The following is a 14,335-nucleotide window of genomic DNA, read 5'->3' on the forward strand; positions in this document are numbered from 1 at the left end:
AGTGTGTCTTCGTAACTGACAACTTGAGTCATGGAAATTTGTGGGTATCGAAGTGTTTGATAAATGGATTTTAATGTGATAGGTTAAATAAAAAGAAGTTTTGTTGTTTACATGATTTTGTATTTGTATTGATATCGACTTCATATTATCGTACATTATAAAGTATATACAAATCATGTACAATAATATGGATTATATTTGAAAAATTTCTAAAGTAAGGTTGAAGTTGTCTCTAGTTTTAGCCTACGGACGACCTTTAGGTGATTTTTCTTGTAAGAAAACGACGAAGGCGGGCAATAAAACTTCGTGGGACGCCAAATCGCGTTTTCCGTCTTTATTGCTGTCGACAAAAGAAATCTCTTCGGGAAATCCGCGAACCCGCGCTGGAGGCCTTCTTCACCTGCCCCTTATATTAGATTGGAATTTTATACGCCTCTCCCAAAGGTATCAAAGTTTCTAGACGAAACCTCTCCGAAATGTCATTTCCGAGAACTTAGAGTTAATAGTTTTTGAACTCAACCAGAAATATGAGTGTATAATTTTTTTTTATTTTTAATAGCGAGATGGGATTTTACAGTGATTTTCACTTAAGATGCAATATGCAAAAATATATTTCCATAGAAACCAAGGCGTACCTACTTACTTTGTCCCACATAAAATGCAACATGTCAATATAATTTAACGTTACAGTAAAACCTCGATGTAACGGATCAATACGGAGAACGCAGTTTCCGTTATAGCTCAATAAAAATACTGAAGACGCACGGCTAAACACGAAACTTTTTAGTGTTAGGTCTAGTGTTAGTTCTAGTTTTAATTGTAATGCAGCGCTAGATTGTTGTATATTTTTATTGAACTAAAAATAGAACTAACACTATACCTAGAACTAGAATCAGTCATTTTACATAAAAATGAACTAAATGAAAATTGTGCTGTGCGCAGGGGGAAACCATATGACGATAACATTTTTGACCTTGACCTTATTTTCAAGGTCATATGAAGGTCACGGCCTTATATATATATATTTTATTGTAAAATCTGAATCTGTGGATAAAAGTAAAGTAATTAAAAAAAGAAAATAAATAAATTTTACTGTGTGGTTTTGCCAGTACAACGGCAAAACATCTTTTGACAAAAATTGAATCTTCTTCAGAAAGAATTAACTAACGTTTATAATCATAGCAAGAATCATAGAGTTTATAGCAAGAACAAATAAGAATTATGAATTTTTAAACATTTTCCTATCCGCTTCGATACGTTGTCTTTAGTTCTTAATTCTTAGAATACTATTTAAGAATGCTCAACACAAAAATCCAGAAGAGGTACATCGGGTGACCTGGCTCGTCGGAAATACCTTTGGAAAGAGGTTCCGATATTTCTCCGCCTTTGTCAATTTGATAATAGAATAACGCATAAAAAACAAGAGTTCGTGGATCTGCTTATGTCGGCATTTTCAGAATATCGGTTTCAGAGACTTAATTAACTGCTTGGTAACAAATTCTGAATTCATTTCATCGTTTTACAATAAGGCAAAGTGTTTAAACTAAGTCATTAAATCATGGATACTCTAAGTGTGGCAGAAAAAGTCGAAATGATTTTTATTTATATAGAAAGTGGCAGAAAAGTTGCTGATAGTATAGCTTTGTATCGAGAACGTTTTCCTGATCGAAATACGCCTTCGAGAAGTACCTTTTACAGAGTTGCGAATGATTTCACTAACACTGGAAATGTGGAAAGAACTCAGCGAGCAACTGCAACTACGGAATAAAAGGAAATTGCGGTATTAGCTAGCGTTGAGGTAAATCCTTGACTTGCAATTAACGCCGGAATATCGAAGACCAGCATTTTAAGAATATTAAAGCACAACAATTATCACCCATACCAGTAGTATAGAAACGAGAGTTCATAATCAGGAGCATGCTCCTTGTGACGTCACGCTCCAATGTTATAAGATAGGGAGAGTGACCAACCTAAATCTGGGGAGTGAAAAAGTAACTAGATTTAGGTTGGCATTGGAAAAGTTACTAGACGTTTCATTGCATCAACAGCTTTATGGAAGCGATTTTGAAAATCGATTAATATTTTGTCAATGGGCACAAGAACGAATGCGGTTGGACGTTCATTTCTTTGGTAACGTGCTATTCTCGAATGAGTCTCCTTTTACAAACAATGGACAAGTCAATAGACAATAGAACATCAACGATCTTGGTCGGTTAATGTTTGGTGTGGCATAATTGGTGATAAATTGATCGGTCCATACTTTATTGATGGCATGCTGAATGGGAAGAAGTACCGAAATTTTTTAGATGACGTCTTACCAACGTTACTTGTAGATTTGAGCAGAGAAGAAAGACAAAATATGTGATTGCAAAATGATGGGTGTCCAGCACATTTTTCACATATTACACGTGAAGCTTTAGATCGGGATTATGCTGGGCGATGAATTGGAAGGGGAGGTCCAATTTCCTGGAATGCCAGATCACCTGATTTAACACCTCTTGATTTTTTTTTGTGGGGCGTCTTTAAGGATAATGTTTATCGCGAAGTACCGACTACGCCAGAAAACATGATAAGAAATGCATGCAGAAATAGTAGCCAAGAAAACCTTTTAAGATGTAAAGAAAGTTTTAGTAGAAGGGTTAATAAATGTATTGAAGTGGGTGGAAAAATATTCGATCATTTATTATAAATTTTATACTTGTTGTTGATTAATAGTATAGTTTAATCATTTTTTATAAACAAGCAATATTTAAAACCATTTGAATAAGAAAATTATTTAGATTTTGTACTGGCGAAACCACAGGTAATTTTTTTTTAATTAATTTAGTTTTATCCATAGATTCAGACTTTGCAAACAAAAAAATAAAGTGCCATTTAAAAAATTGGTCGTGACCTTCATATGACCTTGAAAATAAGGCGAAGGTCAAAAAATGTTATGTATGGCCCTTTCGCACAGAACAACTTTCATTTCGTTCATTTTTATGTAAAATGAACCGTTTTCGAGATATTGCGAGTTATATAAAATTCTCGGTATAATAATAAATCCTTTGTTATTTCGTGTTTTGTTACTAATTGTAAATGTGCTGGAAATGAATCTTAAATTGTAACATCTTCCGCTCTAATAAGAATTTCATTACATCCAAGGTAAGGTAGACGTCGGAGTTTCAAGTAATAATTTAGAGCACAGTTTCAAGGTACATTAAATGTTATACCAGCTCACAGACCGTGGAGAAAAGCAGTCGAGTATTAGAACTTGACCCTCGTTTAATGGTTTTATGCCATTGGATACCGGGGATCTAAAAATATTTTATTAAAAATTATATAAAAAATAAAGTATCATCCGCTACGGACTAAACAACCTTCTTTTGAAAAAATAACCGAGAGGAGTGCTTAAAAATCAGAACAGAAAGGAACGAGAGGAATTTAATAGGTTCGCAGCTTGGCAAAAAGGCAAACTACGGTGAAACCGGTGCAGCTGCCGTGCATATTAAAAAATTCGAATCTTCCGCTTTCCATTCGACTTAAACGGATTAATTTGGTTTTCTAATCTCGAGATTCAAACAACTTAATAAAATTGTTAAAGAATTATTCGAATTTTTTAAATAAAAAGAATTGATCTGGTTAAAATTAATATAAAAAATTTTGTTCTAACTATTTGCATTAAACATGAGTTGTAAAACGTATTTATTTCCCAGGCATAATTTGAATTGAAAATTTCGTCTAAACAATACTCTCAAAATATACAGAAATATTTAAATTTTAAAATAAATAGCAATTCGAGACTTTTTCTATGCAAATAAGTCGTTAACATTGGTATATTTTACATTTATTTGAATTTGATGTATTTTTTTCGGCGATATCATTTTTCATTTAATTACCATTTTTACGCTCAATCTCCTCATAAATTTCCCCCCAATTTACATGCATGCATAATCTCGAAATTAAACATAACCATTGAATATTCATAACATTTCCGTAAACGCTAACATCACAATGAAATCTCATCAACGGATTATTTCACCCTCCATTGATTAAAACTTAAATCAATGATCGTGTTGGTTTTGATAAAGTTCACTAACCCATTAGTATTGTGACCCAGATAATCTGGGGGTTTTATTGGATTTACGTTTAAATAGTGACACGTTCAACCCCAATCGTTCCTAAATCTTCTGTCATTTTAGTTTAATCAATATATCGCTGATGCGATTTTCCATTTGGTTTCTGTTATAATTTGTGTTGAAATTGATTATTGTTGTTAAATTAATAATCAAATTACGCTATATGTAAGTAGATTTTAGTGGAGTAATTTAATCTGATAAGTCGCACGTTAATGAGTTAAGTTAATTATTTCTGGGATGTAATCAAATTGTGTTGGAGGAATATTAATAAGGGGATTTATAAAATGTTTAAATCAAAAATAATATATATCATAAAAGAAATTAAATATGATAATAATTATTCACTTTTACGTTCTGTTTGTTTGAAATGCTCCTTTATCTGACCTTCCGTTAAGGTCTACATTATCAGAGTTTAGCCTAAGGTTGTTATTACAAATGAGGTGGATTTATTTATTTCTATTCACTAAAACGTCGTATTTTAAAACCTCTTGAGATATAATAACGAAATTAACAACATTTTAAAGCAAATTTAATGAAGATTAAATGTACTGCAAATAATTTCTAATTTTCCATGAACTTTATTGTTACTATTCTTTAGACTCAACTTAGAATGTATGATTGTTTCAGATTTTAGGAATTCAAACAATCATATCTCAAGAACGAATGGAGATTTAAAGGTGAAATACAAGACGTTTTAAAGTAAATTTAATTAAGATTTAATGTGGCATAAATAATTTTTTAATTTCAATTGTTATGTTTTTTTAAACCCAACTTGGTATGTTTGATTATTCTAAATTTTAAGAACAGATATTAAAAAACTCGTATCTCAAAAACTAATTAAGTTACCACCATAAAATAAATAACAGCTTTAAGCAAATTTATTTAGTATTTAATACTTTCAAGACCAATTTCTTGATATCTTCAAATTTCGGAGTTATGATATTTTGAACGCAACCTTGAATAATCTTAAACAAAAATGTTACGATAATTAATTTTTAGGTATCTCAAAAACTAATTGAGATATCGTTATGAAATAAACGGCCATTTAAAGCAAATTTATTTAGTATTTAATATTTTCAAGACCAATTTCTTGATATCTTCAAACTTCGGAGTTACGACATTTTAAACGCAACCTTACATAATCTTAAATATAAATGTTACGATAATTAATCTTTACGTATCTCAAAAACTAATTGAGATATCGTTATGAAATAAACGGCCATTTAAAGCAAATTTATTTAGTATTTAATACTTTCAAGATCATTTCCTGATATCTTCAAAGTTATGATATTTTGAACGCAACCTTGAATAACCTTAAACAAAAATGTTACGATAATAATCTTTACGTATTTCAAAAAATAATTGTGATATCGGTATGAAATAAACGGCCATTTAAAGCAAATTTATTTAGTATTTAATATTTTCAAGACCAATTTCTTGATATCTTCAAACTTCGGAGTTACGACATTTTAAACGCAACCTTACATAATCTTAAATATAAATGTTACGATAATTAATCTTTACGTATCTCAAAAACTAATTGAGATATCGTTATGAAATAAACGGCCATTTAAAGCAAATTTATTTAGTATTTAATACTTTCAAGATCATTTCCTGATATCTTCAAAGTTATGATATTTTGAACGCAACCTTGAATAACCTTAAACAAAAATGTTACGATAATAATCTTTACGTATTTCAAAAAATAATTGTGATATCGGTATGAAATAAACGGCCATTTAAAGCAAATTTATTTAGTATTTAATATTTTCAAGACCAATTTCTTGATATCTTCAAACTTCGGAGTTACGACATTTTAAACGCAACCTTACATAATCTTAAATATAAATGTTACGATAATTAATCTTTACGTATCTCAAAAACTAATTGAGATATCGTTATGAAATAAACGGCCATTTAAAGCAAATTTATTTAGTATTTAATACTTTCAAGATCATTTCCTGATATCTTCAAAGTTATGATATTTTGAACGCAACCTTGTATAATCTTAAACACAAATGTTACGATAATAATCTTTACGTATCTCAAAAACTAATTGAGATATCGTTATGAAGTAAACGTCAACTTAAAGCAAATTTATTTAGTATTTAATACTTTCAAGATCATTTGCTGATATCTTCAGAGTTATGATATTTTGAACGCAACCTTGTATAATCTTAAACACAAATGTTACGATAATAATCTTTACGTATTTCAAAAAATAATTGTGATATCGTTATGAAATAAACGGCCATTTAAACCAAATTTATTTAGTATTTAATACTTTCAAGGCCAATTTCTTGATATCCTCAAATTTCGGAGTTATGTCATTTTGAACGCAACCTTGCATAATCTTAAATATAAATGTTACGATAATTAATCTTTACATATCTCAAAAACTAATTGAGATATCGTTATAAAATAAACGGTAATTTAAAGCAAATTTATTTAGTATTTAATACTTTCAAGACCATTTCCTGATATCTTCAAACTTCGGAGTTACGTCATTTTAAACGCAACCTTACATAATCTTAAACACATATGTTACGATAATTAATATTTACGTATCTCAAAAACTAATTGAGATATCGTTATGAAATAAACGGCCATTTAAAGCAAATTTATTTAGTATTTAATACTTTCAACACCAATTTCTTGATATCTTCAAATTTCGGAGTTATGACATTTTAAACGCAACCTTACATAATCTTAAATATAAATGTTACGATAATTAATCTTTACGTATCTCAAAAACTAACCGAGATATCGTGATAAAATAAACGGCAATTTGAAGCAAATTTATTTAGTATTTAATACTTTCAAGACCAATTTCTTGATATTTTAAAATTTCGGAGTTATGACATTTTGAACGCAACCTTGCATAATCTTAAACATTGCAATAATTAATCTTTACATATCTCAAAAACTAACTGAGATATCGTGATAAAATAAACAGCAATTTGAAACAAATTTATTTAATATTTAATACTTTCAAGACCAATTTCTTGATATCTTCAAATTTCGGAGTTATGACATTTTGAACGCAACCTTGCATAATATTAAACATTGCAATAATTAATCTTTACATATCTCAAAAACTAACTGAGATATCGTGATAAAATAAACGGCAATTTGAAGCAAAGTTATTTAGTATTTAATACTTTCAAGACCAATTTCTTGATATCTTCAAATTTCGGAGTTATGACATTTTGAACGCAACCTTGCATAATCTTAAACATTGCGATAATTAATCTTTACATATCTCAAAAACTAATTGAGATATCGTTATAAAATAAACGGCAATTTGAAGCAAATTTATTTAGTATTTAATACTTTGAAGATCATTTTCTGATATCTTCAAATTTCGGAGTTATGATATTTTGAACGCAACCTTGCATAATCTTAAACACAAATATTACGATAATTAATCTTTACGTATCTCAAAAACTAATTGAGATATCGTTATGACATAAACGACCATTTAAAGCAAATTTATTTAGTATTTAATATTTTCAAGACCAATTTCTTGTTATCTTCAAACTTCGGAGTTACGACATTTTAAACGCAACTTACATAACGCAACTTACATAATCTTAAATATAAATGTTACGATAATTAATCTTTACATATCTCAAAAACTAATTGAGATATCGCTATAAAATAAACGGCAATTTGACGCAAATTTATTTAGTATTTAATACTTTCAAGACCAATTTCTTGATATCTTCAAATTTCGGAGTTATGATATTTTGAACGCAACCTTGCATAATCTTAAACATTGCAATAATTAATCTTTACATATCTCAAAAACTAATTGAGATATCGTTATGAAATAAACGGCCATTTAAAGCAAATTTATTTAGTATTTAATACTTTCAAGACCAATTTCTTGATATCTTCAAATTTCGGAGTTATGACATTTTGAACGCAACCTTACATAATCTTAAATATAAATGTTACGATAATTAATCTTTACGTATCTCAAAAACTAATTGAGATATCGTTATAAAATAAACGGCCATTTAAAGCAAATTTATTTACTATATAATACTTTCAAGACCAATTTCTTGATATCTTCAAATTTCGAAGTTATGACATTTTGAACGCAACCTTGCATAATCTTAAACATTGCAATAATTAATCTTTACATATCTCAAAAACTAACTGAGATATCGTGATAAAATAAACGGCAATTTGAAGCAAATTTATTTAGTATTTAATACTTTCAAGACCAATTTCTTGATATCTTCAAATTTCGGAGTTATGACATTTTGAACGCAACCTTGCATAATCTTAAACATTGCAATAATAAATCTTTACATATCTCAAAAACTAACTGAGATATCGTGATAAAATAAACGACAATTTGAAGCAAATTTATTTAGTATTTAATACTTTCAAGACCAATTTCTTGATATCTTCAAATTTCGGAGTTATGACATTTTGAACGCAACCTTGCATAATCTTAAATAATGCAATAATTAATCTTTACATATCTCAAAAACTAACTGAGATATCGTGATAAAATAAACGACAATTTGACGCAAATTTATTTAGTATTTAATACTTTCAAGACCAATTTCTTGAAATCCTCAAATTTCGGAGTTATGACATTTTGAACGCAACCTTGCATAATCTTAAACATTGCAATAATTAATCTTTACATATCTCAAAAACTAACTGAGATATCGTGATTAAATAAACAGCAATTTGAAGCAAATTTATATGGTATTTAGTACTTTGAAGATCATTTCTTGGAACCTTCAAATTTCAGAGTTATAATTTATTAAAGGCGACGTTGCATAATTTTAAACATAAATTTGATAATTAAAGTAAGTTAATAGTAGCTTAGTAAAAAGTATTTGATTAAAACTATCATTTACTTATAATCCAATGTAAATACACGGTAATTATATAATAATTGAATCGTTCGACCGCAGCGAAGCTTAAGTAAATTACGACCGAAGCGGCGAATTCATTACCGTCCTTAAGGGGCTTATTTAGACTCTCTTCGCCTCTTTTACAGCTAGATAAGTTAACCTCGATGGTGTTAAAATAATAACCACAGATGTGCTTAAAACCGCATTAATTACTTTAAACAAATTTATAAGAACACAAAAAAAATGTCGATAACTTTTAATGAATAATTTAAATCTTGCAATTTAAATTCTACCCTTTGAAAGAATCGTGATCAGAAATAATTAAAACCACCCTCTTCAACAGGTATTTTAAATTCGCTTATCGTTTTAATTTGATAATCCCTAAATTTTAATCAGAAAATCGTTTAAGAGGTACTCTAACGCACGAAACGTGAACTCATGTTTGACTTTACAGGATTTTTAGAAGGCCCTGAAACGTTACAACGAAACGTTTGGGCGTTTCGCCGATAGAGTACGCGAAAATCGTAGAGGTTTTCCTCGTTGTCATGGAGATCTGGACCTTGCAGCAGTATTGCGCAGGACTTTTTGGTATCAACAGGCTCCTGCAGGCGGCCGGAGGCGTGTCGTGTCGAGGTCCCTCTTTAATTAACATCAAGTAGCGTGAACCACTCTTCATTTTCATGCCGGCTAATGACACATTTTGCCTCGTCGTTATACGCCACCACGCGTGGGATTACCGCATTAATATTAAGTTGTTATTAAAACTTGAGGATGGATTTTGAAAGAAATCGTGAATGAACATTTCGGTTAACGTTTAGAATTTTATTTTGTAGGCGCCTCCACCATTTTTTTTTAAATTACGGTTGATTATTTTAGAGCTAGTATTTTTATTTAATCAACCTTAATAGGTTGATGTGTTAACAAATTATTTTTTATATAAAAATCACTACAACTCTGTGAACCGTTACGATCATCGCTCGATTTCCAATTAACCCTGCCTAATTAGTGCCGGTTGAAATTGCCCTTAATGAGCCAATTAACGCCCTTTTCACTGTCACCTGGCTGGAAACGGTCCCTCAATTCGAATAATTACCTGATTCAATCGACTTTGTACTATAAAACCCTCAAAATTTTCTTGTTAACACTAAAAACAAGATTTACATCCCTTGAAATCCCCTTAAATGGTAAAGTTATCTTAACCAAACGAAAATGAAAACTAATCGTCCCTTATAATTCCGTTTCTAGCTATTCCCAAAAACTGGGTCAAACTCTTAAACGACTTCGATAATTCGTATTTGGACTAAATTAAAAGTTAGTAAAAAGTAAATTACTAGTTGTGAATATACTTAGTACGCTACAAACCGGACTTGATGAAAATGTTGAGGGTTTCATGAATTTTTTATCATCCTTCGTTCGTGTTCATATCGCATCTCGATGTTGTTGTTCGATGGTAAACTTGAAACGAATAATAACTCCATGTTTTTCGCAACGAGCTCGTTGATTGGAAAACCATACCAAAAAGATAAATCTCACTTTGATCTTGTTTTGGTTATAGGCGATATTGCTTTCATTGATGATACAAATATTAAATTTTAACTAAAACTAGAACTTAAATTAAAACTAGAACTAACACTAGACCTAGAACTTTTCTTCAAACGCACGATTTAACCCGATACTTTCTAGTTCTAGTGTTGTAGTGTCAAATCGTTCATTATTTTTAGAAGTTTTGCATGATTGTATTAATCATGGGTGAGGTTACCAATAATAATCATAGAAATTTCTTTTTGTATTCATAAAATGTTGTAAATATGTTAAAATTCATTAGTTTTTTATTGTATTTAATCCATACGAAGTAATTTTGTAGAATTTTGACAGTAACATAACCTCAAATTTCATTTTTCATTAATTTCTTATTGTAATTCATGTTTGTCCGGTTGAAACTATTGAAAACGATAATATTAGCATGTCAAGAACGAAAACCATCCATCATATGGGAGTTTTGATGAAGAATTGGACGAAAATCCGTAGATTAAATATTTGAATGTATTTTTGAAGCTGGACGTTGAAATCTAAAAGAAAATGTTCCGAAATCAGTACAAACAAAGTTAATGCAACAAAACTACAACATTTCATACATAAATATTATTAATATAGAAATTTCAATAATTTTTGATAAAATTTAATTGGTGACATTTGACATTTCAAAGTTGGCCATACCGGAGAAATTTAAAAGAGGAATTTCAAGTTGAAGAATTAACCAATCAGAAGACGTTACTTAAACGTTGTAGCATTAAACAAACGAAACTGGTTGATTTTAGTGTGATTTCGAACGTGACGAAGAGCGCACGCTACTTTTGTCCGCGATCATTTAAAAAATCAAAATAAAAGTAAGGTTATCTGTCAATCACCATTGTGACATAACCTCAAAACTTATTATTAATAAGTTAAATAACAAGATTATTTGAATTAAAATTATTCACCTTTAATAATAAACAAGAAAATTAACCGGTTCCTGATCCAATTAATCCAGTCCGAAGAATTATTCCAATCCAATCAAGAATCTTTGTTACCGATTCATTTTGAAGAGTCCAAGTTTCCTTATCCGAGAACTTCAGTAATCTACAAGATTAAGTTAAGTTATAATTTTCAATTTCATTATTATTCGTTGTTATTTTAATTTTCATTTCAAATTTTACTTACCTTAAATACGATTAATTTGAGTTATTATTTTGTTTGGTTATGTTATTTTATTACAATTTCATTACGTATATATTCAGTTATTAAAACGGGTTAATTAATTTATTTCGTATTAACTACAAGTTAAAAAATATTAATTATTTCACTGAGAGTCTTGTTAAAATTTACTTATTTATTTTGTACTCGTTTACACAAGCGTCGAACCCACAAATAACCCTGAAGTCTCACGCTTACCTGAGTCATTTCACAAATTGACAACGTTGTAGAACAGTGTTGAAAGTTAAATAGAATTTAAATTTTTTTTATTAAACTTTTTTGTTAATTGTTTCGTATTTATTTGAATCATTTAAAATAAAGTTACTCACAATATCTAGAACTAGATAATTTTCATTTAGCCGCACGTTTCTGAAGACGGCTAAAGCCAAATGATTCTAGTTCTAGGTCTAATGTTAGTTCTAGTTCCAGTGCAAGTGTAAAACTGGAACTAACACTATACCTAGAACTAAAATCATTCGGGTTTAGTGTTAGTTCCAGTTTTACACTTGCACTGTCACTAGCACTAACATTAGACCTAGAACTAGAAACATTCGGGTTTAGCCATCTTTAGAGACGTGTGGCTAAACCCGAATGTTTCTAGTTCTAGGTCTAATGTTAGTTCTGGTTTTATTTGTTATTCAAGACGGCTAAAGCGAAAAGATTCTAGTTCTAGGTATAGTGTTTGGTATAGTTTTACACTTGCACTGTCACTAGAACTAACATTAGACCTACATTAGAACTACAGTGTGTTAATACTACATACAGTGTGCAATACCAATACTGTGATATTGGTTGCATACTTGCAATGATGACGTCGGGTACGATAATTAATTAACACACTGTAGAAGCATTTGGGTTTAATCTTACGTCTCTTAAGACGGCTAAACCCGAGTGATTTTAGTTCATGGTCTAGCGCTGCATAACAATTAACTAGAAATAGAACTAGAAATACTTAGTTTTCATTAATTTAATGTGAAAGCCTTCGTACTTAAAATATTAAATTTTCAGTTTGATTTTTAAATCGCCAATATTAATTCGAATTATTTAACGTTTTTATATTTTTTAGTAAAGAATTTTTAATGGTATCGTGTGTATAAATTCATTTAATTCAAGCCGTTAAGGGTATTACATTTCGTCTTAAAAAGATTTTGTATTTCAAGTCTGTAATATAAAACTTACAGCTTCGGTTACTTTCTTCGAGGATTGTTCAATAACTTCGTTTGTGCCGAGCTCGTTAAAGTCTTCGTTTTTTTCTTCGTTCCTTTTATATTTTAAATCAGTTAAAAATCCGTTTCACCCCCAAATGTTAAATAGTTTAATCCTCGCTTTAATAGTTTTCATTTCGCTTTAATATTTAATAGTTTTCATTAAACTTTAATAAGCGTTCGTCAATTCTCTGAAGATATAAGTTTGTCTCTCAGTGTAGAACATTCTATTCCCCCGAACGGATATTTCAGGAAATTCCTGAAATTTCGAAGCAAACGCAAAGTGGCCGCTCTCGTTGAGTTGGAGTATTGGCAGCTGAAAGATCAAATACTGAGAGTTTGAAACTTTAAACATTACATTTCACCAGGTATTTTTTTAAATAAAGTCAAACATTTATTTTGTTAATTAATACCGTATCGTTTGCTGTTATTTTTGTAAATATGTTTAAAATAAACTTTAAAATTTGTTTGGAACTGTACCAAATTGAAAACATCGATAAAAACGAAATATAAATAAACTGATTTTAAAAGGTCGCTTTATTACTTCGAAATCATTAATCATTCCATAGCTGTAAACATGAACTATCATATAGTATTTTGTTAACGATATGTCAACGTTGTTGGAATATCAACGTCGATGGAATGGATGGTAAATACAGCATCGATTCCTCTAAAGCATATCGTAGAGGAAACATCATATGTTTGTTGATATTCCCGTAAATTTTAAATCAAAAAGAATTCCAATTCCAAGGTAATCAAGTTAGTTCTTTACCAACCTCGTGCAACATTTAAAGTTCACCGGCCATTATTTTTTCAAACGATAAAGCTGTGCCTTCACCGTCCTTAGCTTGCAGAGACTGTTGGAGCGTGATTTATCTTGCGAAACTAGGCGGTAATAATTTAGCTTTGCAAGGCAAGCTACGACATGCCTAAATTAAAAGTTTATACTTCGTCCGGTGGAATTAGTTGATTGTTTTCATTTACAAACTCAGCGTTTATTTATGAAGCTTTTTTTAAGTACCTTTTTACTAGATATAGTTTTAGTTAGTTAGAGTCAAACACAAAGCCTCACAAGCCATCGATTGATTTTTTTAGCCCAGGTTATCAAAAAAGAGCAATATTGTTTTGAATAAAATTTGCTACAACTTTTATTCTAAAAGTTTTTTTTTCTAATTTGTTCCGAATTGCGCGTACAATCATTCTGAATGTATTTCTCACTAGACACTAATAATTTAAAAGTGTTACCTTATTTTTGCAGAGAGAATTAAAATATGCAATAAAACCTGTCCGTTTAAAATAACTTAATAAGTATATGATAGTACTTTAATTTGATTGGACTGAAAATTTTAATGAAAAAACAATTTTAATGGAAAAACAATTTTAGTGGAAACATTTTATC

At 29.8% G+C, this 14,335-nt stretch overlaps 1 protein-coding gene and 1 long non-coding RNA gene across 6 annotated transcripts in view; one reads left to right on the plus strand and one right to left on the minus strand.

The window, feature by feature from the left end:
- The window catches only part of LOC111423653 (inactive dipeptidyl peptidase 10), a 149,038-nt gene that overhangs the window by 46,846 nt on the left and 87,857 nt on the right, over nt 1-14,335 (plus strand). The window lies entirely within an intron of this gene.
- LOC111423665 (uncharacterized) lies at nt 10,772-11,926 on the minus strand. Of its 2 annotated transcripts, XR_011641117.1 has the most exons (4): nt 11,864-11,926; nt 11,699-11,811; nt 11,479-11,617; nt 10,772-11,067 (listed from the first exon to the last, which is right to left on the minus strand). It is a non-coding gene; the product is annotated as an uncharacterized lncRNA (long non-coding RNA). The 2 variants fall into 2 exon arrangements; XR_002707516.2 differs by having other exon boundaries at nt 11,699-11,900.

The sequence above is a fragment of the Onthophagus taurus genome, chromosome 7, assembly GCF_036711975.1.
Source record: "Onthophagus taurus isolate NC chromosome 7, IU_Otau_3.0, whole genome shotgun sequence".
NCBI classification, from domain to species: Eukaryota; Metazoa; Arthropoda; class Insecta; order Coleoptera; family Scarabaeidae; genus Onthophagus; species Onthophagus taurus.